This window comes from Patagioenas fasciata, chromosome W (genome assembly GCF_037038585.1).
Source record: "Patagioenas fasciata isolate bPatFas1 chromosome W, bPatFas1.hap1, whole genome shotgun sequence".
Taxonomy (NCBI): Eukaryota; Metazoa; Chordata; class Aves; order Columbiformes; family Columbidae; genus Patagioenas; species Patagioenas fasciata.
In genome coordinates, this window is record NC_092559.1 from 24,807,049 (window position 1) to 24,834,445 (window position 27,397).

Below are 27,397 nucleotides of genomic sequence, written 5' to 3' on the forward strand. Positions count from 1 at the left end.
AATATCAGATCAGGTATTAGCGAATGAATCCAACAGTCATCAATGCGGTCATGCTGATTGTGTCGGGAAAGGGGATGCGCTTGGGAACTCAGGTTATATGAATAATTATGATGCTAGAAAGTATTGGAGAGAATGTGCACTGTTCTGACCGTTCAAGTCCGTGTTACCTGATGACTCGGAAGAGGATGAGGGTTTGCAGCATTTTCTTGGAAAGTTAAAGGAGTATGTGTGTGAGTTGCTCTGAAATCAGATAAGAACCATGAAAGACTCAAGCAAAAGTAGACCTATGCAATATAACAGCTATAGATCATTTAGGACAGAACGATGGGGATTAATTGAAAGGGGCAGGTATCCCCCAACTCTTGGAACAGACACTAATTAGAGGCACCACAATTGGAGGCGCAATTAGTTTCTGAAATCCTGAGGCAGTCAGCAGACCTTGCATATCAAGCTATGAGAGAGGTGCCTGAAACCAACAAAGCAGCCAAATTATTTGCAACTATTAATCAGGGTCCCAATGAGAATTACATGCAATTTATTGACCACCTTCAAGAGGCCATCAATAAGCAGGTTGAAAACTTAGAAGCTAAGGAAGCACTGGTGTTGAAATTAGCAGTAGAGAACACTAATGTTTGCTATCAGCATGTTATTTGCGAGTTTCACAGTACATATTATGTGCTCCTGTGTATTGCCTCTCTGAAAATCAAGCAGCTTGTCAGGAATGCGAGTTAATTTTTTTATTAGTTGTTTTTAAGTCCGCCGTAAAACCTTCTCCCTGCTTTTCCCACTCACGCTGCAAGCAGCCCAGTGTTTACCCCCCTCCCTCCCTCTTCTCAAGGTTTTTACTTGCAAGATGGGGTCAGGAATGATTGTTTTCAGTTGTGTTCCTAAAAAATTGGTATCGGGAGGTGTTTTAAAACATAGGAAAGCACTCGGACAAGAAATCATTAAATCTTTTCAGACGGTTTTACAGGCGGGGCGATTTGAACTTCAACAAGCTGAGAGAGAATTAACTGATAACACACAGGTCAGAAAACTTGTTAAAGTCTGCAAGATGCTTTCCTTATTAACCTGTTTTCTTTGTGGGTATCTGTTTAAGCATGTTGCAATTTTGGTAGGCCTTTGTTATATGGTACGATAAGTTCACAGTCTGTTAAATCATGAGAATCCGTTGACTCAAAATGTGCATTTTGTGATAATACAGAAGATCATGAGTAATTTAGTTCTTTACTGCGTGAATGTGATGGTAAAATTTTGTGTGTAGTAGCTGTAATTTTTCTTTCTAGCACGCTAGCTTTATTCCAGTATCCAGAATTGCGTAACCCTGTGATAGGCTGTGTCTCATCTCGATGTGCTGGATTTGTATGCACACAATTGATAGGATTTACAGGTACGGGCCTGGACTAAGGTGTTTACAAAAGGTGTTTTTCCACTAATTGCTATTAAAACCACACTCAACTCATGTGAAGTTTGTCTCACTTGTTTTTCCATTCATTCACAGACCAGGCCCAAGGACACATCCCATGCACTTGGGGGCGGTTATCCGGCCCGAGATACCATTCTCGCGAGTCTGGGCTATAATTTTTTACAATTATGAGAAACATACTTCAAAATAATCTGTCCAAGGCCCTTTATATATTATTATGTCAGTATTATGTCTTTGACCGTCCAGATGGTCATTTTAGTATTGATCTTCCTTTATCATCCAGATGGCTGGAACCGCACATCTTGCTTTCCCACGTTTTACTTTCCAACACTGATCTTGAGCCTTGTAGAAGCAGTCCCTGAACACTAACCAACTATCTTGGGCCCCTTTACCTTCAAGCAGCCTTGCCCATGGGATTTCCCCTAGCAATTGCTTGAAAAGGCCCAAGTTTGCCCTGCTAAATTCCAGGGTTGTAATTCTGCTTGCTATTCTTTTCCTGACACACAAGATCCTGAACTCCACCATTTCACGGTCTCTGCAACCCAGGCAGCCCTCAACCTTCACCGCTTCAACCAGACCCTCCTTGTTAGTGAGGATGAGATCCAGCAGTGCACCTCTCCTGGTTGGCTCCTCCACCATTTGCAACAGAAAGTTATCATCAAGGCACTGGAGGAACCTCCTAGACTGTGGCTGGCTGGCTGAGTAATCCTTCCAGCAAACAGCAGGGTAGTTAAAATCCCCCACCACAACCAGGGCCTGTGATTGTGAGGCTGCTCTCAGCTACCTGTAGAAGGCCTCATCAACTTCCTCACCCTGATCTGGTGGCCTGTAATAGACACCTACAACAGTATCACCCCTGCCCACCTGCCCCTTAATTTTCACCCATAGACTCTCAACTCACTCCTCATCCATGCCTGGACAGTACTCAAAACATTGTAGTTGCTCTCTCACGTAAAGAGCAACTCCACCACCACGCCTGGCTGGCCTGTCTTTCCTGAAAAGGACATAGCCATCCATGACCACATTCCAGTCATGTGAACTGTCCCACCACGTCTCCATAATTGCCGCCAGGTCATAATCTCCTGCCTGAACACAGGTTTCTAACTCCTGCTTATTCCCCATGCTGTGCACAGGCATTTCAGAGAGCGAGCTGTGTACACCGATTTCACCCTAGGGGGGTGGGAGGCCTCCCAGCCTTCACCAACTCTAGAGTGCTGCCCCACTGATGCAAGCCCAGCTACAACCCCATTCCCCTTCGAGTGTAGGTTAAAGCTCTCCAAATGAGTCCTGCTAATTCCCGTCCCAGCATCCTTTTGCCCCTGGGAGATAAACCTTTCCCGTGTATCGCTGTCTGGACTGGTGTCTTGTGAAACCAGCCGTTATCAAAGAAACCAAAGCCCTGCCTGTAACACCAGTTTTGTAGCCAGTTGTTTATGGACTGAATTTTTCTATTCCATTCCATGTCATCACCCAAAACTGGAAGGAGGAAAGAGAAAAATCACTTGAGCCCCAGACTCTTTTACCATCCATCCCAAGGCCTTGAAATCTTTCTTTATTCCCCTCAGACTGCAGGATGCAGCTTCCTCCCCACCTGTCTGGAAGATCAGCAGTGGCTAGTAGTCTGTTGGGTGCACCAGGTTGGGGAGAGTCCTATTGATGTCCCTGATCCAGGCTCCAGGTAGAATACAAACTTCCCTACGATGAGGGTCAACTCTGCATATTGGGTCCTCCGTCCCTCTCAGAAGGGCATTGCCTACTAGAATTACCCTTCTTTCTTTCTTATTGGAGGCCGTCTTGAGGCATGGAGTCAACTGCCTCTTTCTATGTGACCTTGTAGGCGGGCCTTCCACCACATCCTCACCTACCTCTTCTTCAAGATCTAGGCCTCAAACCTATTACGGAGGGGCACCTGGGGAAGCAAAGCAGGTAGGGAGGGGGGTTGCCTGCGGCGCCTAACTGGAACTAGCTTCCAACCCTCCTCATCTTTTTGGTGCTCTACCTCTGCCCAACAGCAACAGGGCAGGGGCTGTCTTGGGTCTTCCCCCTCTTCCCGACAGGGCAGGGGGTCCATCACCTTCTGAGGGGGAACCCCCTGAAGCCTCTCTGAGTGGCACACCAGGGAGTTACTCCACCAGTCGATCTCCTTTTCACACTCCCTGATGGACCTCAGCATCACGACCTCTTCCTTAAGTTTTGTGACCATGATGAGCAGATCTTGCATCTGCTCACACCTCACGCAGGTAGAATGTTGGCTGTCCTCCCCCGGCAGCAGTAGGCTCTGGCATTCCCTGCAACCGGAAACCTGAACAGCCACGGTTCGGAGCAGGCAGTCAGTCTGAATTGCTACAGTCTTTTTGAGACAAGTTCTCTTTCTGGAGGTCACCATGGTCGGCAGCGGTCTGGGACAGTGGCAATAAGTGAGAGGGTCTAACAAGCAAAAAGTGACAACCTGTGCACCCTAGTGCATGAGTTATACACGCGCTGCTGCAGCACAGTGTGGGTGTTACTCACCCGCGTCACAAGCTGGTTGCCCCTCCTAGTGCCTGGCGAGCAGTGATGCCTTATTGCCCTCCCAGAGGCTTTTTCAAGGCAAGGGGCGGGGGTGTGATCGCCCTCACCGTGGTAACGCCCACTCCACATCACCTGCTCTTGCAAGGGCTGCCGGGAGCTTCTGGGTCTCTCGAGAACGAAAGTGCCCAACTCAGAGAAAAAAAAAAGGCTTCTCTGTACCTCGAAGATTTTGCTTAATTGGGACCCGCTGAGCTGGTACTGATCAGCTGATCTCAGGAACTGGATGGATATCTATAAACTCTTCAGAAGGGATAGGCAAGGAAGGAGAAGAGGTGGAATAGCCCTGTATGTTTGAGAGCATTTTGACTGTCTAGAGCTTGATGGTGGTGATGATAGGGTTGAGTGTTTATGGGTAAGAATCAGAAAACCAGCAAGGCAGATATTGTGATGGGAGTATGTTACAGATCACCCAACTAGCAAAAAGAGGCAAATAAAATATTCTGCAGGCAGATGGGAGAAGTCTCATGATCGCTAACCCTAGTTCTCATGAGGGACTTCAACTTACCAAATGTCTGCTGGAAATATAACACAGCAGAGAGAAAACAGTCTTGGAGGCTCCTGGAGACAACTTCCTGACACAGTTGGTCAGTGAGCCAACCAGGGAAGGTGCCCCACTGGACCTGTTTGTGAACAGAGAAGGACTTGTGGGTGATGTGATGGTTGGAGGTTTTGTTGGGCACAGCAATCATGAAATGATCGAGTTTTCCATTTTTGGAAAAGGAGGGGGATTCATAGAACTGCTACCTTGGACTTCCAAAGGGCAGACTTTGATCTGTTTAGGAGGCTGGGTGACAGAGTCCCTTGGGAGGCAGTCCAGAAGGACAAAGGAGTCCAGGAAGGCTGAACATTCTTCAAGAAGGAAATCTTAAAGGTGCAGGAGAAGGCTGTCCCAAAAGACGAGCCGGCAGGGAAAAAGACTGGCCTGGTTGAACAGAGAGCTTTGGCTGGAACTCAAGAAAAAATAAAAACGGAGAATTTATGACCTTTGGAAGAAGGCACAGGCAACTCAGGAGGACTACAAGGATATTGTGAGGCTATGCAGGGAGAAAATTAGAAGGGCTGAAGCCCAACTAGAGCTGAGTCTGACCACTGCTATCCTGACAACAAAAAATGTTTCTATAAATACCTGAGCAACAAAAGGAGGGCTAAGGAGAATCTCCACCCTCCGGTGGATGTGGGGGGAAACATAGTAACAGAGGACGAGGGAAAAGCTGAGGTACTAAATGCCTTCTTTGCCTCAGTGTCTAATAGTAAAATCATTTGTGTTCCAGGTACTCAGTCCCCTCAGCTGGAAGACAGGGATATGGAGCAGAATGAAGGGGTAATGGTTAGTTACTTGCTACACCACTTAGACATGCACAAGTCTGTGGGGCTGGATGGGATCCACCCAAGGATACTGAGGGAGCTGGTAGAGATGCTCACTGAGCCACTTTTAATCCTTTGTCAGCAGTCCTGTCTAACCGGGGAGATCCCAGTTGATTGAAAGTTGGAAAATGTGACTCCCATCTACAAGAAGGGCTGAAAGGAGGATCCAGGGAATTACAGGTCTGTCAGTCTGACCTTGGTGCCAGGGAAAGTCATGGAACAGATCATCCTGAGTGCCATCATGCTGCACATACAAGACAACCAAGCGATCAGACCCAGTCAGCATGGGTTTATGAAAGGCAGGTCCTGCTTGACCAACCTGTTCTCCTTCTATGGCAAGGTGACCCACTTAGTGGATGAGGGAAAGGCTGTGGATGTTGTCTACCTAGACTTCAGTAAAGCCTTTGACACTGTTTCCCACAGCATTCTCCTGGAGAATCTCCTGGAGTCTTCTCATGGCTTGGACAGGCATATTCTTTGCTGGGTAAAGAACTGGCTGGATGGCTGGGCCCAAAAAGTTGTGGTAAATGGAGTCAAATCCAGTTGGCGGCTACTCATGAGTGGTGTTCCCCAGGGCTCAGTGTTGGGGCCAGTTCTGTTTAATCTCTTTATCAATTATCTCGATGAGGGGATTGAGTGCACCCTCATTAAGTTTGCAGATGACACCGAATTGGGTGGGAGTGTTGATCTACTTGAGGGTAGGAAGGCTCAACAGAGGGATCTGGACCAGCTGGATTAATGAACTGAGGCCAATTGTATGAGGTTTAACAAGGCCAAGTGCCTGGTCCTGCACTTGGGTCACAACAACCCCATGTGATGCTACAGGCTCAGGGAAGAGTGGCTGGAAAACTGCCTGGCAGAGAGTGATCTGAGGGTGTTGATCAACAGCCGATTGAATATGAGCTATCAGTGTGCTCAGGTGGCCAAAAAGGCCAACAGCATCCTGGCTTGTATCAAGAACACTGTGGCCAGCAGGACTAAGGAAGTGATTGTCCCTTTGTACTGGGCACTGGTGAGGCCACACCTTGAATACTGCATTCATTATTGGGCCCCTCACTACAAAGAAGACATTGAGGTACTGGAGAGAGTTCAGAGGAGGGTGACAAAGCTGGTGAAGTGCCTAGAGAACAAGTCTTATGAGCAGAGGCTGAGGGAACTGGGGTTGTTTAACCTGGAGAAAAGGAGGCTGAGAGGAGACCTTATCACACTCTACAACTACCTGAAAGAAGGTTGTAGCATGGAGGGTGTTGGTGTCTTCTCCCAAGTAGCAAGTAATAGGACAAGAGTGAATGGTCTCAAGTTGCACTAGGGGAGGTTTAGATTGGATATTAAGAAATATTCTTTCATGGAAAGAGTTGTGAAGCACTGGAACAGGCTGCTCAGGGAAGTGGTAGAGTCACCATCCCTGGAGGCGTTTAAAAGATGTGTAGATGAGGTTCTTAGGGACATGGTTTAGTGCCAGTGTTAGGTTAAAAGTTGGACTCAGTCTTGAGGGTCTCTTCCAACCAAAATGATTCTATGAATATTAATAATTAGAGAAAATAATGCAAAATATAGAAAACCAATGCTGAATTTCCCAGCGGCCTGCAGGTGGCTGGCGTCATGCCAGCCAGTGCTGGGCAAACATTGGGGAGTCCTGGACTGGACTTGGCAGTAGACAGGAACTAGATTCAGAGATTCACAGACTGGAATCAGGATCAGGATTGCAGGCAGGAGAACAGGCAGGGTCCTCTACAGATGTGTCACGGTCCATTCGGTGACGGACTCATGATGGTTCGTTTACCTTGATCTCGAAGTGCAAAATTAAGGCAACCAAAATGCCAAGGGGTTATAATTCAATCAAACAGTGTTACTTTATTAATTTGCCCATAAAGCGGCACGCAATAGAGAGAGAGAGAGTAAGAAAAAGAAAAGGGAAAAGAAATGGGGAAAAGTAAAGATGAGAAATGAGGTTGCGTTTATCACCAGTCCAGTTTCAGAAGCATCCCTCTGGTCTCCGGTCCTGTGGAGTCCTGCCGGTCCTCCGTCATGGTTCGGGATCCTCTGGCGGGAAGATCTTCAACGGTGTCCATTCGGGAGTCATCTCTTATGCTTCTTCACCCCTCCTCGCTCCCATTGTTTGAGGCCAATCTCCGCCTTGATTTCGCAATCCAGGCTTGTACTGCGCAGCCTCGAAAGATTCATGCTTTCTTTTGCCAACGCTTACGTGTCCAGCATTCAGGGATCTTTCTCTGGTCCATTGGGTGACCTCAGGACCCTTGGCGAGCTTCTGGGCATACTCCTTTTTGTTGACCATTGTTTGGGGGAGCAGGTGGGGGACACATGTAACTGAGGCTGCAGGTGAGAACACATCTTCTGGACGGCAGCTATTGTCCCTGGGTCGAAGAGACCCCTCATAACAATAACTTTCAGGAGGTGGGGGCTGGTTTGGCTGAAGCAGCAGGCGAAGTCCACACAACAACCATTGTAAGCAGCAGTCCCCCTGTATCGGAGAAACCAGTGCAACACAATGCTTCTCGGGCCTCTCTCCAAGTCATTGTCCATGCATTCTTTCTGTCAGGGCCTCAGTTCTCTAAGTTCTTGATGGCGATGTTCAGGCAAATACTGCTCCATCTTCGGACCAACTCTCACAAGATGCCACATGGATGAAGACAGCCAGTCCTTTGTCATCTTCCACCTTTAAACTGAGTATGTCATGGATGGCATGGAATACCTAGTTGGTCAATTTGGGTCACTTGTTCTGTCTGCCTCTCCCTACATTTATTTGTCATAAGTTTATCAGCAGCCTTGGCTGCTATAGCAATAAAAGATAAACCTGGGTCTTTTCTGCATACCATTCCTACAATTAGCTCAGTAAAACTGGAAATATCAGCTGTTATCAGCTCCAGAGCAAACACTGTCCTAAAAACATGCAACCAACTTCATAAAAATGCAGTTACTTAGAAGAACCTAGCTGAAAGGAAAATTCACTAACCAAAACCAGGACAACTTGCCCTTGTTGAAGCCATGCTGGGTGTCTTGAATCAGATCCCTGTCCTCCATGTGCCTTAGCATAGCTACTAGGAAGATCTGTTCCATGATCTTCCAGGGCACAGAGGTGAGGCTGACAGGTCAGTAGTTTCTGGGGTCCTCCTTTCTACCCTTTTTAAAAATGAGTGCTGTTTCCCTTTTTCCAGTCTCCAGGGACTTCACCTGACTGCCATGACTTCTCACATATCATGGAGAGTGGCTTGGCAACTACATCAGCCAATTCCTTCAGGACTCTGGGATGCATCTCATTGCAAGGGTGAAAAATCATGGACTCCACACAAAACAATATGAATTCAAGCAAAGCCATTTATTACAGAAACAAGTCTCCTTATATATGCAGTTATTTCCTGATCACGCATCCACATTCCAAGCATGCATTAGCTGATTGGATATTGTCCATGTTCACAAGCTGTCTACGTGCCCGAGTCTCACTGCTAATAGGACTGTTGATTTATGTCGTGTTTTCAGCTTTCCGAGGTGACCTTGAAATTCCTTTGGGCCTGGCTAGTTTAATAACAAATCTCCATCTCATAGAAACCCATCCATACATTAACTTCAAGAAAATCCCTCAAATCTCCCACATGAAAGTGTTAATATATCTATATGAATCCTGTTTTTCACAATGAGGTGCAAAACAGGACTTATCTTGCAGGTTGTGTCTATGGTTTGCAGCCATTTTGTTTTCAAAGATAGAATGCAAGTAGATAAAATTTTGGTAAAATATGAGCAGAACTTTACAACATACAGTTTAAGATTTCAGCAAATTTAGCTTACTAAGTAACGTGAAACAGACAGTATATTAAAAATCACATAATTTAATAATTCTAAGTGATTAATTCTATCTGAAATGCACTTACTTAAGCTAAATGATTAATATAAAACTTGGGCTCATCTATTGATCTGTGATTAGTAAAAGATCATTGCCATACAGACATGTCTAGTAGAGAGAGCTCAATGTAGGCTCACCCAGGCTGTCATATTTATGGAATAAAGTGATTGACTCATAGTCAAACGGGAAAGGTATGCATGAGACTCCTTGCACCCACAACTTATCGGTGTTCAGTGTGTTGTTCTGCTTCCTTGTGAGTTTCCTAAAAGGAGTTATTGGGTTGGCTACTGTTCAGGCCTTTACCTCATTTGGAGCCTGTAGCAAACTGCTGCTGGTTTGGTTGGGGGAGGAGTCAAGTGCATCCATCACAGAATTATTATTGTTGCTACCCACTGGCATGCATCCTCTGAAAGAATGAGTAGTCCACCACTGAGAGGGCGAAAAATCATGCACTCCACACAATCCAATATGAATTCAAGTGAAGCCATTTATTACAGAAACAAACCTCCTTATATATGCAGTTATTTCCTGATTACACATCCATGCTCCAAGCATGCATTAGCTGATTGGATATCATCTATGTTCACAAGCTGTCCACGCGCCCGAGTCTCACTGCTAATAGGTCTGTTGGTTTATGTTGTGTTTTCAGCTTTCCAAGGTGGCCTTGAAATTCTTTTGGGCCTGGCTAGTTTAATAACAAATATCCATTCTATAGAAACCCATCCACACAGTAACTTCAAGAAAATCCCTCATATCTCCCACACGCCACTTCAGGTCATGCACAGCCAACCCTGAAGACCTCATATTCAGCACAAGATATGCTATTCACTATCCCAAGCAGCTATACGAAAGAATGGGAGACTAAAGCTGTCCAGGGAATGGAGGCTGAAAAGATCAGTAACTTCAGTCTCACATGCACTAATCACAAAATTGGTTGGCCACAGGGGTTGACTACAGCACTGAAAGAGATGAAGACAGTTAGGTACCTCTGTGTACCCTGTGAAACACTGGTCTGAGAGCGTATAACCCACGCTGCCTTGCTGCCTGCAGTATCAGATCATTCCAGGAAGAAGCTTGCCCCTGGAATACTGGGGCTCCATATCACATCTTACAAGGTCTGTTTTTTCAGTAGTTATTTACTAGCCTTGTTATCTGGTACTAGTTTCGCCAGCAGAGTAGAATTCCACCTTACATTATGTTATCTTCACTGCAGCTTGAATCTCCAACATCCACTGTTGCACAGACAACAAATGCCTTCTCCATCAAATCCAACTGCGTGTGGTTTTTAAACAATCAAGATCCTCTTGACCCAGAAGAGAATGCAGGGGATACCGTTAACTGTGATGTTAAGACTGTAGTGGTTGTGGGTAAACAGCCTTCAGGGTCCTCTTTCCAGCTGTTCTTTCCTGCTGACAACATGACTGACCACATAAAAGATCATCATCAAGGGATGGGTATTTCAGGAATGTCACCATTTACTGCAGGGCAACAATAAAACATGGCAGATGCTGTTAACCCCCTGCCCCCCCACTAAGGAAAAGTAATAAGAGGAAAAGGGAGAGAGACAAATTGGAAAAGTTAAAAATGCTCTACTAATGGTACTAATAAGTAGAGAAAATAATACAAAATCAATCTTGACTTTCCCAGTGTAGCACGGCTGGCCCGCAGTGGAGTTGGCATTGCTCCAGCGGTTGCAGGGCAGCTACCTGGAAGTCCTGGGCTGGACTCAGCAGTAAACCAGAACTGGATTAAGGGATGCAGTGAAACAAAGAAATAAACTTATCAGCAAAGTCAATTATACTGTTAAGCAGGCATTCTTTATTGACAGAACTGGGACTGGATGCTGTTGCACTGCTTATATTCACACAATTATTACATATTCATTACAATTTTTGGGAATTTTTAACATGCTATCATCTATACTAAGAAATAATTGCATAATCATTAGGTTAGTATGAAGTTATTTATTTCACAGTCTTTGCTGCCATGTAGCGTCGTTTACAGTTACTGCTGCCTCTTTCAGGGGGGCTTCTGAGGGTCCACTGATTGACCTCTCCACATTGGCAGTTCTTCATGGAAGTGCAATTGGTACACACTTACAGAAGTAATTGATTACTTTTTTACTTACAATATATCTACTGATTACTAGTCAAACATAAGCTAAGCACTCTGCTTCTAAACAATGTATTACTTAATCTTCTGTCTCCAGCTTGTCATGCAGGAGGATCTAAAATTTGAAAATTATCCTCTTGTTTTGCAGGTGATTAGAAAGCATTTATCATGTCAATTGATTAATGATGGGTGTGTCTTTTATAACTTAATCACAGTATACATTAATTTAGCAGCTTCTCTTCAGCAGGGCCTGGAACTAGGCCAAAGATCACAGGCAGAACAGGCAGGGTCCTCTTCAGATGCCGGCCATGGCTGAAGAGAGCGAGACCCTCGTGATCTCGCACTTTTATGTGGTGTATGACGTGTATGGGATTGAATACTTAGTTGGTCAGTTTTGGTCACCTGTTCTGTCTTCCCCTCCTTGCAAATACACCCCTATAATTTACAGGACATGCAAAATTTATCAGTAACCTTGGCTGCCATAGCAATAAGTCTAAACCTGTGTCTCTTCTGCATACCATTGCTACTGTTATCAGCTCCAGAGTGAACAGTGTCTGAAAAAACATGCAGCCAACATCAGAGAAGTGCAGTTACTTAGAAGAACTAAGCTGAAAGGAAAATTCACTAAAAGAGAACTGATCTTATGCAACGATGAGAATGATGCATACAGACATGCATATGGAAAAGCAAACAGAAATGCAGACACAGAGTTCTTGTTAGCAGCAAGAACAGACCCAGGCAGAGCTGAGCCGAGCTGAGCTGAGCCTTCTTTAATTAGCCTTTCTCCATTTATAGCTTTACAGATACGGGCCTGGACCAAGAGATTAAACAGGATGTTTTTTTCAAAAAATGTTATTCCAAACACAGGCTCAGACCCAACACTCACATGCCATACATCCTGGGGATGGTGTTTTGGCCCGAGATATCATTCTTACTGGTCTGGGATATCACTCCTTCACAAACACACAATCCTGTGTAACTTGTCAAGGCCACCTTTTTTTTTACTGATTGCTGTGATTTAATCATGTTAGTATTAGTCTACTTTGGCGGTTCAGATGGTCATGTTAGTATTGATCTTCCTTTATCATCCAGGTGGCTGGAGCCATATGTCCTGCCATTCCCAGTCTTGTTTTAAACAAAACCAGGACATTCCACCCCTTATTCCATACCATTTACATCATACCCAAATCACTACTGCTTTTTACCTGTCTTCAAATGTATATACACACACATATCACTAGTTCATGATTCATCTTTCTTCACAAAAAGTTTGTTAAGATCATTTAGTTCATGGCTGCAGGTCTCTGTCACAGTAGTCTCTCTAGGCAGGAGAGATGGTGTATAATCTGGTGCACTTCATGCCCAGGAACTGCAGCTTAGGGATGTCAGTCTTGAGGAAGTTACTGAACGCCACTCAGTGAAGCTAGCTCAGGTTTCATCAACACTGCATCAACCTAAAAGATAGTTACTAAACACTTAGTATCATGCAGCAATTAACATCATACAGTTTGAAACTGAGTATTCTCACCCAGAATCAAATCTCCTTGAGGTATACATTAGACTTCACCATCCTTCAGCATCACCCACCAAGTACATCCAGGCCCTTGAGCAAAAACAATCCCACAGATGGGTTTGCCTTTGCCTAAAGAAAGAATAACCCAGACAGCTTTTCCTAACATATTCCTTCCATGCACCACAGGGACTTTATCCCCTTCTACTGTGTGTAAAAGGTCTGACTAAGCAGGGCCAGCTCGACTGATTGATACCGTGGTGTTAACTAACCAGGTGGCTTGTGCTAAATGCTTATCCCAGTTTTTAAAAGTTCCACCTCCAATTGCCTTCAGGGTAGTTTTTAACAAGCCATTGTATTGCTCAATCTTCCCAGAGGATGGTGCATGATAGGTGTCACGGAGGCACCCCGAGGCTAGTTTAAGGGACAACAGGGTCCAAAACAACTTTTATTAAACCAGTGAGAAACAGGGTTTTAGCACTCCAAAAGTGACTTAAATATAGGTTCGGATATCAGTTGAGGAAAATTATTAAGGGGCAGCAACTAGTACAACAGGCGGTCCACAGAGTGCATGCACATGGCTTCACCCAAAACAATGTCGGAGCCGCCCCTGAGTCCCAGAGGAGTACACACTTGCCTGAACACGATGCGGGATTATTCTTAAAGAGATACAGGTACAGAAAGTGTACGCTCGCAATTCCGCGAGGGTAAATTTATAATACACTCGCAATCCTGCGAGGGTTAATTTACTTACACATGCGAATGTGCACGGAATACTACACGTGCTTATGTGGAAGCACGGGAGGAAAATACACTCGCGACTGTGCGAGGAATTAATTTAAAGTACGCGTGCAAATGTGCACGGAAAGTTACTCATGCTTGTATTAAACGTGGAAAGTTACTCATGCATATGTGCACGGAAAGGATAAATACACTCGCGACTGTGCGAGGAAATAATTTTATACGTGCTTGTATTAAGCATGGGAAGTTACACGTGCATATGTGCACGGAAAGTATAAATATACTCGCAATCCTGTGAGAAGTTTTACTCACACACGTGGCGGCAAGGCAAGCAGAGTCTCCATCCCGAGGAGGGGGGCTCTCGGCCGCGGCATCTCGCTCGTGCTCCGAGAGACCCGCGACAATGGGCGAAGTCTCGACGAGAGTCCCGGTTTTTATAGGCTGATCAGACCTGACTGTAGGCATTCTAGAAGTTTCTCTGCACCCCCACACCGGCTGTGGGGTGCCCCTGAAGCCTCCAAACATCCTCCACACTGGCCGCAGGTGCCCAGCGGCTCACTGGCACCTCGGCACTCCCTTCTCCTAATGGCCCTGGCCAGAGTGCTCCGGGACCAAAGAAAAGAAGCTGTTAGCCTCAAGTAGCAGAGAGAGAGGGAGATGTGCCTACTCCTTCCATACTGAAGGGGGGGGGGTTAGGGGGGGTTTGCATTCTGCCACAATAGGAAATATGATATACTCATTCAATGCCATGCTCTTTGGCCCAGTTGTTTATGAGACTGTTTTTAAAATGAGTCCCATTGTCTGACTCGATTCTTTCTGGAGTGCTATGTCACCACAGGACTTGCTTTTCAAGGCCCAGGATAGTGTTCCAGGCAGTGGCATGAGACACAGGATATGTTTCCAGCCATCCTGCAGTTGCTTCCACCATTGTGAGGACATAGTGCTTGCCCTGGCAGGTTTGAGGGAGTATAATATAGTCAATCTGCCAGGCCTCCCCATATTTATTTTTCAACCACTGCCCCCCATACCACACAGGTTTTAACCTTTTGGCCTGCTTGATTGCAGCACATGTTTCACAATCATGGATAACCTGTCTATGGTTAAGTCAGTCCACCTCTCGGTCATGAGCCCATCTATTCTTGCATCCCTTCCTTGATGACCTGAAGCAGCATGGGCCCACTGAGCTAGAAGAAGTTCACCTTTACATTGCCAGTCAAAATCCACCTCAGCTACCTTAATCTTAGCAGCCTGATCCACTTGCTGATTGTTTTGGTGTTCCTCAGTGGCTCAACTTTTAGGCACATAAACATCTACATGATGTACTTTTACAGTCAGGTTCTCTAGCCAAGCACCAATGTCCTGCCACAAGGAGGCAACCCAAATAGGTTGGTCTCTGTGCTACCAGTTATTTTACTTCCACTGCTTTAACCACCCCCACAGGGCATTTGCTACCATCCATGAGTCAATGTAGAGATAAAGTACTGGCCACTTTTCTCTTTCAGCAATGTCTAACGCCAGCTGTATGGCTTTTACCTCTACAAACTGGCTTGATTCACCTTGTCCCTCATCAGCCTCTGTGACTTGTGTAGAACTCCATAGAGCAGCTTTCCACTTTCGATGTTTTCCTACAAGACAACAGGATCCGTCAGTGAACAGGGCATACTGCTTTTCATTATCTGGTAATTCATTATATGGTGAGGCTTCTTCAGCACACATCACCTCTTCTTCTGGTAACATTGCAAAATCTCTGCCTTCTGGCCAGTTTGTGATCATTTCTAAGATCCCTGGGCAATTAGATTTTCCTCTTTGAGCCTGCTGTGTGATTAATGCAACCCACTTACTCCATGTAACACTGGTTGTATGATGAGTGGAAGGAATCTTACCCTTGAACATCCAGCTCAGTACTGGTAATTGGGGTGCCAGGATGAGCTGTGATTCAGTACCAACCACTTCTGAAGGAGCTCAGACCCCTTCATATGCTGCCGGTATCTCTTTTTCAGTTGGAGTATAGTTGGCCTCCGAGCCTTTATATCCTCTACTCCAAAACCCTAGAGGTCAACCTCAAGTCTCACCTGGTGCCTTTTGCCAGAGGCTCCAGGTGGGACCATTGTCCCCAGCTGCAGTATAGAGCACATTCTTAATATCTTGTCCTGTCTGGACTGGTCCAAGGGCGACTGCATGTACAATCTCTTGTTTAATTTGTTCAAAGGCTTGTCGTTGCTCAGGACCGCATAGAAAATCATGTTTCTTTCGAGTCACTTGGTAGAGAGGGCACACAATCTGGATGTAGTCCAGCATATGCATTTTCCAGAAACCCACAACACCTAAGATAGCCTGTGTTTCCTTTTTGTTAGCTGGTGGGGACATAGCTGTTATTTTGTTAATCACCTCTATCGGGATCTGGCGACGCCCATCTTGCCATTTAATTCCCAGAAACTGAATCTCTTGGGCAAGCTTCTTGACCTTACCTCTCTTTATGGCGAAACCAGCTTTCAAAAGAATTCGAATTATTCTCTCACCTTTCTTGAAGACTTCTGCTGCTGTGTCACCCCATACAATGATGTCATCAATGAACTGCAGGTGTTCCAGAGCTTTACTTGGTTCCAGTGCAGTCTGGATCAGTCCATGGCAGACAGTAGGGCTATGCTTCCACCCCTGCAGCACTCGATTCCAAGTGTACTGGATACCCCTCTAGATAAAGGCAAACTGTGGCCTGCATTCTGCTGCCAAAGGAATAGAGAAAAATGCATTAGCAATGTCAATTGTAGCATACCACTTGGTTGCCTTTGACTCCAGTTTATATTGCAGTTCTAACATGTGCGGCATGGCAGCACTTAACAGTGGTGTAACTTCATTTAGGCCATGAGAGTCTACTATTAGTCTACATTCTCCACTAGGCTTTGGCACTGGCCATATAGGACTGTTGAAAGGTGAGTCTTACTGGTCACTCCTGGATTCTCTAGTTGTCAAATCAGTTTATGAATGGGGATCAGGGAATCTTGATTGGTGCGATATTGTTGTCTGTGCACCATCGTGGTAGCAATCGGCACCTGTTGCTCTTTGACCTTAAGCAGTCCTACAACAGAAGGGTTGTCTGAGAGATCAGACAAGGTAGACAGCTGTTTAATGTCCTCAGTCTCTACAGCTGCTATACTAAAGGCCTATCGATACCCTTTTGGATCCTTAAAATACCCTCTCATGAGGTAAGCTATACCAAGAATGCATGGAGCATCTAGGCCAGTCAGAATAGGGTGCCTTTCCCACTCATTTCCAGTTAGGTTCACTTCAGCCTCTAACACAGTCAATTCTTTGTTTCCCCCAGTCGCTCCAACAATACCGATAGATTCTGACCCTTTATGATTTGATGGCATCATTGTTCACTGTGCGCCAGTGTCTACCAGGGCTTTATACTCATGTGGTTCTGACATACCAGGCCATCGAATCCACACAGTCAAACTCGGTTGCCATTGTCCCTCTCCTCCACCTGGCTAGGGGCAGGGTCCCCCTAATTCTCTTTGATTGACTCTGGTAGGGAGACACAAGAATCCCATCTACCTTGGCTGGAAAGCTGCTCACTGGAAACCAGAGCAACTTTTCTCTTGGGAGCTTTCTTTTTCAACTCACGTACTCATGCCTCTAGGTCAGCAGTGGAATTACTCATATATTCCCCCTGGTCACACAGGAAAAAACATAATTCACCTTGTGATGTGTTCCATTTCTCTCGAGCTGGTCCTGCAGAAGGGCATCTTCTCCTAATAACTGTGACTTGCACCCGTGCAGGTAACAAGTAGAATCTATGCTCCCTCTTGGACAGTTTGTCACACAGTTTCTCCACAGCTGAGACACAGGCTTGCAGGGGAGGTGTGCTGGTTTTGTTAAAAACAAGTTTCTCTTTTAGTGAATTTGCCTGTCAGCTAAAGCCTTCATGTTAGCTGCATTTTCCTGGAGAACCCAACACATGTTTTAGTTAAACCTAGCAATGGAATGCAAGCTTATTGATAAGCACGGATGGACATCTCGCGAGAGTGGCAACAAGAAAACTGATGACCGAGAGACTGACCAATGGTGTATAACATTCCATTCACGTGAATACTTCATATAAAAGTGGAAGATCACGAGGATCTCGTCCCTTTGCCTTTTCCCTTTTTTCCTCATGGCTGACATTAGGAGAGGACCTTGCTGGTCGTCCCTGCGAACTGAGGCCTAGTGAGAGACTGAATCCAGCTCCGGTTGGCTACAGAGTCTAATCCAGGACTTTGGGTGCTGGCTCTGCAGTTGCTGAGACTTACAAGATTGGTTTTGTATATTTTGTATTATTTTCTCTATTCTTATTAGTAGCGTTAGTAAAACATCTTTAACTTTTCCAACTCTCTTCTCTCTGTCCTTCTTTCCCTCCCGATCGCCTGTCCTGAGTGGGAAGGGGGGAGAGGGAGGGGCAAAAGGGGGAAGTGGGGGGGAGAGGAGGTTAACAATACATCTGCCAGGGTTTGATTGTCACCCCGCAATCTTAACCCTCGACAATCGTCCCAAAGTTCAAGTTTAAGTTTTGAGTCACTAATGCTCGTAACAGTCTTTTCAGGTTTTAATTGCTTCACTGCAGTAATTATCAGTTTCCAGGTGGTTACAAGGCCAAGAAAATATTTTTCACTGTGACTGATTGTCTTCCACAACACAGTTCCCACTTTTTCCCAAGTCTCTATTTGAAAAACTCATAACAGGTCAGCAGGAAACCCACTGCCTCTGCACCAAATTAATAGTCTTTTGAGGTTACTCTCCTCATACTTCACCCCTCTCTTAGAGAGAATATGCGAGAGGAGTCGCAGTATTTCTTCTTCTTCTTTAAAAATATTCTGCCCCATCTCCTCTTGCCCCCATCTACTCACCTCTTTGGGTGTCCGTTGCAACGATATTGGATCCTTTATCCCTCCTCTGTCGCTTCTGTAGTGATCAATCAGGAGTCACACAGCCCGCAGACTGTGTCCCGGTCACGGTCCAGCCAAGTTGTTCCAGCTGGGGCTCGCTCCCTGCAGCAGTCGTCCCCCTTCTGTAAATTCTCCTTATGGATCACGTCGGGGTCACCAATTGCTAGGGGAAATCCCATGGGCAAGACTGCTTGAAGGAAAAGGGACCCAAGAGAGCTGGATCGCATTCAGAGATTGCTTCTTCCATGCTCAGGATCAGAGCATCCCCACACGCAGGAAGTCGAGGAAGGGAGCCAGGAGGCCTGTGTGGTTGAATAGGGATCTGTTGGGTATGCTCAAGCAGAAGAGGAGAGTTTACAGGTCATGGAAGCAGGGACTGGCCACTTGGGAGGAATATAAGGCTGCTGTTAGAGGATGTAGGAAGGTAGCTAAGACAGCCAAGACCTCCTTAGAATTACAGCTGGTGAGAGGGGTCAAGAACAGCAAAAAGAACTTTTTCAAATACATAGCAGATAAAACTAATACCAGAGACAATGTAGGCCCACTGATGAATGGAGTGGGTGCCCTGGTGGCAGAAGATACAGAGAAGGCAGAATTACTGAATGCCTTCTTTGTCTCTGTCTACTCTGCTGGAGGCTGTCCTGGGGAGCCCCATACCCCTGAGACCCCGGATGAAGCCAGGTCAATGGAGGAGTTTGCTTTAGTCGATGAGGACTGGGTTAGGGAGCTATTAAATAGTCTGGACATCCATAAATCCATGGGTCCAGATGGGATGCATCCGCGGGTGCTGAGGGAGCTGGCTGAAGTCATTGCTAGACCGCTCTCCATCATTTTTGCCAAGTCTTGGGAAACGGGAGAGGTGCCCGAGGATTGGAGGAAAGCAAATGTCACTCCAGTCTTCAAAAAGGGCAAGAAGGAGGACCCGGGTAATTATAGACCGGTCAGCCTCACCTCTGTCCCAGGGAAAGTAATGGAACAGTTTGTCCTTGGTGTCATCTCAAGGCACATCAGGGATAAGAGGGTCATTAGGGGCAGTCAGCATGGCTTTACCAAGGGTAGGTCATGCTTGACCAATCTCATAGCCTTTTATGAGAATTTAACAAGGTGGATGGATGATGGCAGAGCGGTGGATGTGGTCTACCCTGACTTCAGTAAAGCCTTTGACACAGTCTCTCACAGCATCCTCACAGCTAAATTGAGGAGGTGTGGTCTAGACAATAGAGTAGTGAGGTGGGTTAAAGAGAGAAGCCAGAGAGTGGTGGTCAATGGTGCGGAGTCTAGTTGGAGGCCAGTATCTAGTGGAGTGCCTCAGGGGTCAGTACTGGTGCCAATATTATTCAATATATTCATTAACGATTTGCACGAGGGAATTGAGTGTACTATCAGCAAGTTTGCTGATGACACTAAGCTGGGCGGAGTGGCTGACACGCCAGAAGGCTGTGCTGCCATCCAGCGGGATCTGGACAGGTTGGAGAGTTGAGCAGGGAATAACCTGATGAAATTTAACAAGGGAAAGTGTAGAGTCCTGCATCTGGGCAGGAACAACCCCAGGTTCCAGTATAGGTTGGGAAATTACATATTAGAGAGCAGTGTAGGGGAAAGGGACCTGGGGGTCCTGGTGGACAACAGGATGACCATGAGCCAGCACTGTGCCCTTGTGGCCAGGAAGGCCAATGGCATCCTGGGGTGTATTACAAGGGGAGTGGTCAGTAGATCGAGAGAGGTCCTCCTTCCCCTCTACTCCGCCCTGGTGAGACCCCATCTGGAATATTGTGTCCAGTTCTGGGCCCCTCAGTTCAAGAAGGACAGGGAACTGCTGGAGAGGGTCCAGCGTAGGGCAACAAAGATGATTAAGGGAGTGGAGCATCTCCCTTATGAAGAAAGGCTGAGGGAGCTGGGTCTCTTCAGTTTGGAGAAGAGGAGACTGAGGGGTGACCTTATTAATGTTTATAAATATATAAAGGGTGAGTGCCATGAGGATGGAACCAGGCTCTTCTTGGTGGCAAACAACGATAGGACAAGGAGTAATGGGATCAAGCTGGAACACAAGAGGTTCCACTTAAATTTGAGAAAAAACTTCTTCTCAGTGAGGGTGACAGAGCACTGGAACAGGCTACCCAGGGAGGTTGTGGAGTCTCCTTCCCTGGAGACATTCAAGGTCTACCTGGACATGTTCCTGTGCGACCTCACCTAGGCGTTCCTGCTCCAGCAGGAGGATTGGACTAGATGATCTTTTGAGGTCCCTTCCCATCCCAAACATACTGTGATACTGTGAAAACACACCCTAATACTGATTTGTTAAGAACACCACTGGGAACAGACGTTCCTGAGCCTATCTTCTAAGTAAAAACCATGAGAAGGGGTAAGAGGAGAGGGAAGCACAGAGCGGCGTACAGCGTAAGTGGGAGAAGGGGGGAAGAAGCCTTACAGTGTTTTTACACAAACAACACCATAAAGAGAGAGTTGTAACAACAACCAATAAAACAATTTACTTACATTCCTGACAAGTTGTTTGATTTTCAGAAAGGCAATACACAGAAACACGTAATATGTGCTATAAAACTTGCAGATATAGCTTATGTACAGGGGAAGCAGCTTGTCCCATACTAACTCAGTCCCACAGCTCTCTCATTCAGTGAGGACTGCTTATCCCTGTTATACCCAGGGATGTGTGGCCACAAAAATTTACTCACCCACTGGATTGCATGGTTACCGCCATACACACTCTGCTAGATGAAGAGCCTCACAGGGGTCAGACACTCACACGGGTCACCATTTGCGGCGATGAGGAACAATGCATACAGACGCAGACAGAGATGCACAGATACAAGGCCAAGCTGAGCCAGGCTGAGATCACTTTTATTAACAGTTCTCAATTTATAGATTTACAGATATGGGCCTGGACCAAGAGATCTCCTTAAGTATGAAGCATGACGCTAATGGGATGGAATACTCTTACTGATCAGTCTGGATGTCAGTCAAGCTCTGCCCCATCCGTACCCCCCTTCCTTGATGCCTCACACCTGTGGGTAGAGCACTCAGGTGTCCTTGGCTCTCCGACCAGAGCAATTAAAAACATAAACTCTGTGCTAGGGTGTTATCTCTTGTTCTCAAACTAAGTTCAAATGATGAGCGTGCTAGCTATGAAAAAGAAAGATTTCTAACTGCATGAAGAAAAATAACCCATTTTCAGTCAAACCACCACAAGTGGCAAGCACCATCTCTGTACTACTCCCATGTTGCCTGACCTTACTTCCCCTGACCATGTAATTTCTTTTTTTGCTGTATTTCAAGAAGAAGATCCCTGCTCAACCAAGCTGGCTTTTTGCCTCACCTGCTAGATATTTGGAGTTTTGGAAAGTACTTGGAAATACAAGGAAGGAGGATCTTGCGAAATATTGTAATCAATGGTGTCCGCTGTGTAAGTTAGATGACTAGAAGAAGTGGCCAGAGAATGGAACCTTGAAGTATAATACTTTGTTACAATGTATGTTGTTTTTAAAGTGAGAAGAGCAGGACAAAAAATAAATCTTTGCAAGAGATCATTAAATCGTTGCAGACAGTTTTACAGGTGGAATGGTTTGACCTTCAACAAGCTGGGAGAGAACTAACTGATAACACACAAGTCACAGAGAACTTGCAGAACACTCTGTGAGATGCTTTTCGTTATTAACCTGTTTTCTTTGTAGGTATCTGTTTAAGCACATTACAGTTTCATAAGTCTTTGCCAGTTATATGGTACAGTAAGTTCACAGACTGCTAAATCACGAGAATCCGTGGATTCAAAATGTACATTTTGTGATGATATGAAGACCATGAGTAATTCAGTTCTTTACCACGTGAATGTGATTATAAGATTTTGTGCGTGGTAGCTGATACTTTTATTTCTAGCATGCTAGCTTTATTCTGGTATCCAGACTTGCGCAACTCTCTGATAGGCTGTGTCTCATCTCGGTGTACTAAATTTGGCTCTTTTGTATGCGCACCAGGTAAAGAATCCTGTTTTTGGGATAACAGTTGTAGCACGCTAGATGAGACACTAATAAAAGCCTTGCCCAGTTCAATTTGCTAGGGCACCAGGGGGGGCAGGTGCCAATGGGGCTCCACCGTGCACTGACCTGTTTTGTCAGGGAGACCCAGCGATACCTCTACCTGGCTGAGCAGTAAGCAGATCAAAGGTGCAATGCTAAAATTTGGTTCAGGTACTAAAGTACCACCTTGCTCCCCATTAGGATGCATCCTTACACATTAGAGTAGATTTGTGGGGGAATCCTCTAAGAAAAGAAAGTTTGAAACAATATTGTATTCACGTGTGGCTTGAATGTGGGATTCTGGGTTATAGTGCTGTATTGCAATTACTGTTGTTCTGCAGATCTTTGGAAAAAATGGGATGAAGTACAGTACTGTAAGTTAATTTCCTCTTATTTTTATCTAACAATTTTGAGACGAGAAAAGAATTTAAGTTGTTAAACTCTGATTCACATTGAATTTACATGCTAGCTGCAGATATGGGAAAGAAAAGTAAATGCTATGATGGATGTGAACCTGGGAGAGGTTGTATTTAAAAGTTGGTAGAATATTAACTCATTCGGATCTAGGAAATTGAAAATAATGGATTGGTGGTTAATAAGCTGTTTATTGACACCTGTAAGAAATTGCAAAAGGTAAATGGGGCTGAGGAATGTAACTATTGCTCACCTAATAGGAACTGCATATAAAGTGTACTATGGCTGGAATGATATGGTAAAATAAAAAAGCAAAATATCCCAGGCCTGTGGTGTACAGCTTGAACATACATTTCAGGCCTGTGTCAAGCTGCAAGATAAACTCAGCTCATTGTAACTGAGGAGTCTGCTAGGGCCTGGCAACTCCCACTTGGTACCAGTGATTATACCACCTGCATGTCCTTGCCTGTATCTAAACTGCAGCGAGAAGAGAAATAAAATTAAAAAAAAATTAAAAAAAATAAAAAAAAAGGAAAAATCTATCTGCCCACTGCTAAAGCGGCGAAAGAGGGGCTTTAGTCCACCCCCCAGCAATGTTGCTGTTGGAGAACTGTAATTCTGAATGAAGGAGTCTGAGGGTGAAATTTAAAGGCATCCCCAGTGGATCCGTAGTTCTGATAAAGCTGGGAAATTAAACCAAAAATCTCTTAATAGACTTATTCTGTGCTAAATGGTTGTAAGAGACTTCTTCTGCTAGTTATGGAGGTCATGGGAAAGAAAGAAAGAAACCGCGACATATGGTGACTCCAACGTGATCCTGCATGAAGAGGATTTCGCATGAAGAAGAGACAGAGGTGAAGCTGTGACAGCCGAAGACGAACGAGATGTGGAGACGGAGCCCAGTACAGCTGATAGAGTAGCAGGGGGGAGCTGCCAAAGATCCGGATCCTTGAAAAGACACAACACCAAGAGTAGGTGAGCTGCTGGGAACAGGAGGGGGAACTTATATTATCTACATGAAAGTTGCTTCTGAAGAAGGAGGGTATTAGCCTTCTGGAATTGACTTTACGAAGGATGTTACTATGCGGCAAAGCACTACCCAAAGATGGAAAGAAACAACTGTTAACGCCATGGCACTTGTTGCTAGAGACTTTGAGAGGATTAAATGAGCAATGGGACATTGGCTTTCCCACAAAGATTTCTCAAATATCAGGCTAAATCATCGTCACTAACATTGTCAATCCAGCTTCTTTCCTCAGTGGTTACATTGGAAAACCAGTTCATCATAATTGCCTGGAAACCATCGAAGCAACATACTCCAGCCGACCAGATCTAAAGGGCAATCCTATGGAGAAAACTGAGAACTGCTTTATGTACGACAGCAGCAATATCCTGAACGGTGAAAGGCATGCTGGTTATGCTAGAACTACTAGTCATGAAGTGATGGAATCTGGACCTCTGCCTAAAATACTTCAGCACAAAAGGCAGAAATAATCGCCCTTACTTGTGCTCTGGAACTAGCTGAAGGTAAAACTGTGAACTTTTATGCAGACTCTAAGTATGCTTTCAGGGTTGTGCATGCGCACGGAACAATTTGGAAAGAAAAAGGACTCTTGAACTCTCAAGGCAAACATATCAAACATGCAGAAGAAATACTGGCAGCTCAACTTCCTAAGAAGGTGGCAATCATGCATATCAAGGCGCACCAGAAAGTGAGCTCGGAATTGGAAAGAGGAAATGAGCTGGTGGACAGAGAGGCAAAACTGGTGCCTAAGCAAAAGATAAAAGTAGAAAGTGCCCTAGTCCCCGACGGGCAGGTTATTTTAGAAGGTAAGCCAGAATATACTAAGGAAGGCCAGAAACTTATTATAGATTTAGAGGAATCATATAATGAGGAAGGGTGGGCTCACACCCCACAAGGGAAAACTTATTGTTACCTCCTATTTAGTTTGGCCTTTAGTAGCAGAAGCATTATATAAACATATGCAATAATGGCAAATTGATTTTTCGGAACTCCCAAGAAAAGGGGGGTGCCGATATTTGTTGGTACTGATACCTTTTCAAGTTGGTCAGAAGCACTCCCTACCAGAACAGCAAAAGCTCGGCAGGTAACTAAAACATTAGTACAAGAAATAATACCAAGGTTTGGAGTTCCAGCTGATATATCCTCTGATAAAGGGCCACATTTTATTTCAAAAATTGTACAGCAAATCAGTCAGCACTTGGGAATAGTGTCTGAATCAAAGACTGCTGCTACTGTTGTTGGAGTGCCGTTTAAACCATTTTAGCATTAACTTAACAATATGTTCTTCATATTTTATTCTCTGCTTTTGTAAAATTCACAAAAATAGTTTCACTATAGCTTCTTCTTCTGCAGACAAATTAGATCCCATATTTAACTATCCAGCCGCTCACCTGTATTCGTGAGACGGTGATTGCCCAGGCGTGTTTCTCGATCAGTCCAGCTGTCGAGATGATCGTTCGGCTGGAGTCCCTCCAGACGCTCGCTTCAGTGTTTCTGTGACCCTATCACGTTGGGGTCACCATTTGAGGGATTGACGACACGGACTCCTGGTGCAGGTGAACCAAAAGACCCTTTATTTAGGCAAGGCACTTACATTTATAGCTGGTAGCTATCGTACACACATTTAACTTTCTGTTTCGATTGGTTTATGCTAGCTGTTCATGCACTTAAAGCTATCTCGCAATTGGTTTATTTAATCTTGCACACGCTCTGGCAGTTTGGCTAACACACTGTAAATTGTTGGAGCGAATAAAGGACTCAGCATTCTGATTCAATATGTGAATCATGCAAAGCCGATTTATTACAGAAACAAGCCTTTTTATATATGCAGTTATTTTCTGATCACGCGTCCACGCTCCAAGCATGCATTAACTGATTGGATATCATCTATGTTCACGAACTGTCCATGCGTCTGGGTCTCACTGCTGATAGGTCTGTTGATTTACGTCGTGTTGCTGCCTTGTAGCTGCTGAATTGTTTTGCTTCTACAGCAGATCCTGTTTTCAGTTTTCCAAGGTGGCCTTGAAATTCCTTTGGGCCTGTCTAGTTCAATAACAAATCTCCGTCTAATAGAAACCCATCCACAGTAAATATCATGCTGACAGTGTTTCATCGACCTCCTCTTATCTTGTAGAAAATCATCCTGGTTCCTCATTCTATTTTAGTCAAGGACGTTCCAATAACTCAAGGTGACTGTCTGTAAGATATTCCACAAAGAAGGGCTTCTTCAAGTACATCAAGAGCAAAAGGAAGGCTAGAGAAAATGTAGGTCCAGTGCTGAGTGAGGTGGGTGCCCTGGTGATAGAGGATACAGAGAAGGCAGAATTACTGAATATTGCCTTTGCTTCCATCTTTACTGCTAAGACAAGCCCTCAGGAATCCCAGACCCTGGAGGTAAGAGAGAAAGACTGGAGAAAAGAAAACTTTCCCTTGGTTGAAGAGGATCAGGTTAGAGATTGTTAGGCAAACTGGACACCCACAAATCCATGGCCTCTGATGGGACGCACCCATGAGTGCTGAGAGAGCTGGAAGATGTTATTGCTAAGCCACTCTCCATCATCTTGGAAACGTCATGGATGAGAGGTGCCTGAGGACTAGAAGAAGGCCAACATCACTCCGGTCTTCAAAAAGGGCAAGAAGGAGGACCCAGGAAACTACAGACCAGTCAGCCTCACCTCCATCCCTAGAAAGGTGATGGAACAACTCATTCTGGACATCATCCCCAAGCATGTGGAGGAAAAGAAGGTTATCAGGAGTAGTCAGCATGGGTTCACCAAAGGGAAATCATGTTTGACCAACCTGATAGCCTTTTATGATGGTATGACTGGCTGGGTAGATGAGGGAAGAGCAGTGGATGTTGTCTACCGTGACTTGAGCAAGGCTTTTGACACTGTCTCTCACAACATCCTCATAGATAAGCTCAGGAAGTGTAGGTTGGATGAGTGCGCGGTGAGATGGATCAAGAACTGGCTGTATGGCAGAGCTCAGAGGGTTGTGATCAATGGTGCAGAGTCTAGTTGGAGGTCTGTAGTTAGTGGGGTTCCCCAGGGGTTAGTACTGGGTCCAGTCTTGTTCAACCTGTTCATCAGTGACCTGGATGAAAAGACTGAGTGTACCCTCAGCAAGTTTGCTGATGATACAAAACTGGGAGGAGTGTTTGATACACCAGAAGGCTGTGCTGCCATTCAGTGAGATCTGGACAGGCTGGAGAACTGGGCAGAGAAGAACCTAATGAAGTTGAACAAGTGTAGGTTCTTGTATCTGGGGAGGAATAACCCCAGGCACCATACAGGTTAGGGGTTGATGTGTGGGAAAGCAGCATTGCAGAGAAGAACCTGGGAGTCCTGGTCAACAACAGGTTGATCAAGAATCAGCGATGTGCCCTTGTGGCCAAGAAAGCCAATGGTATCCTGGGGTGCATT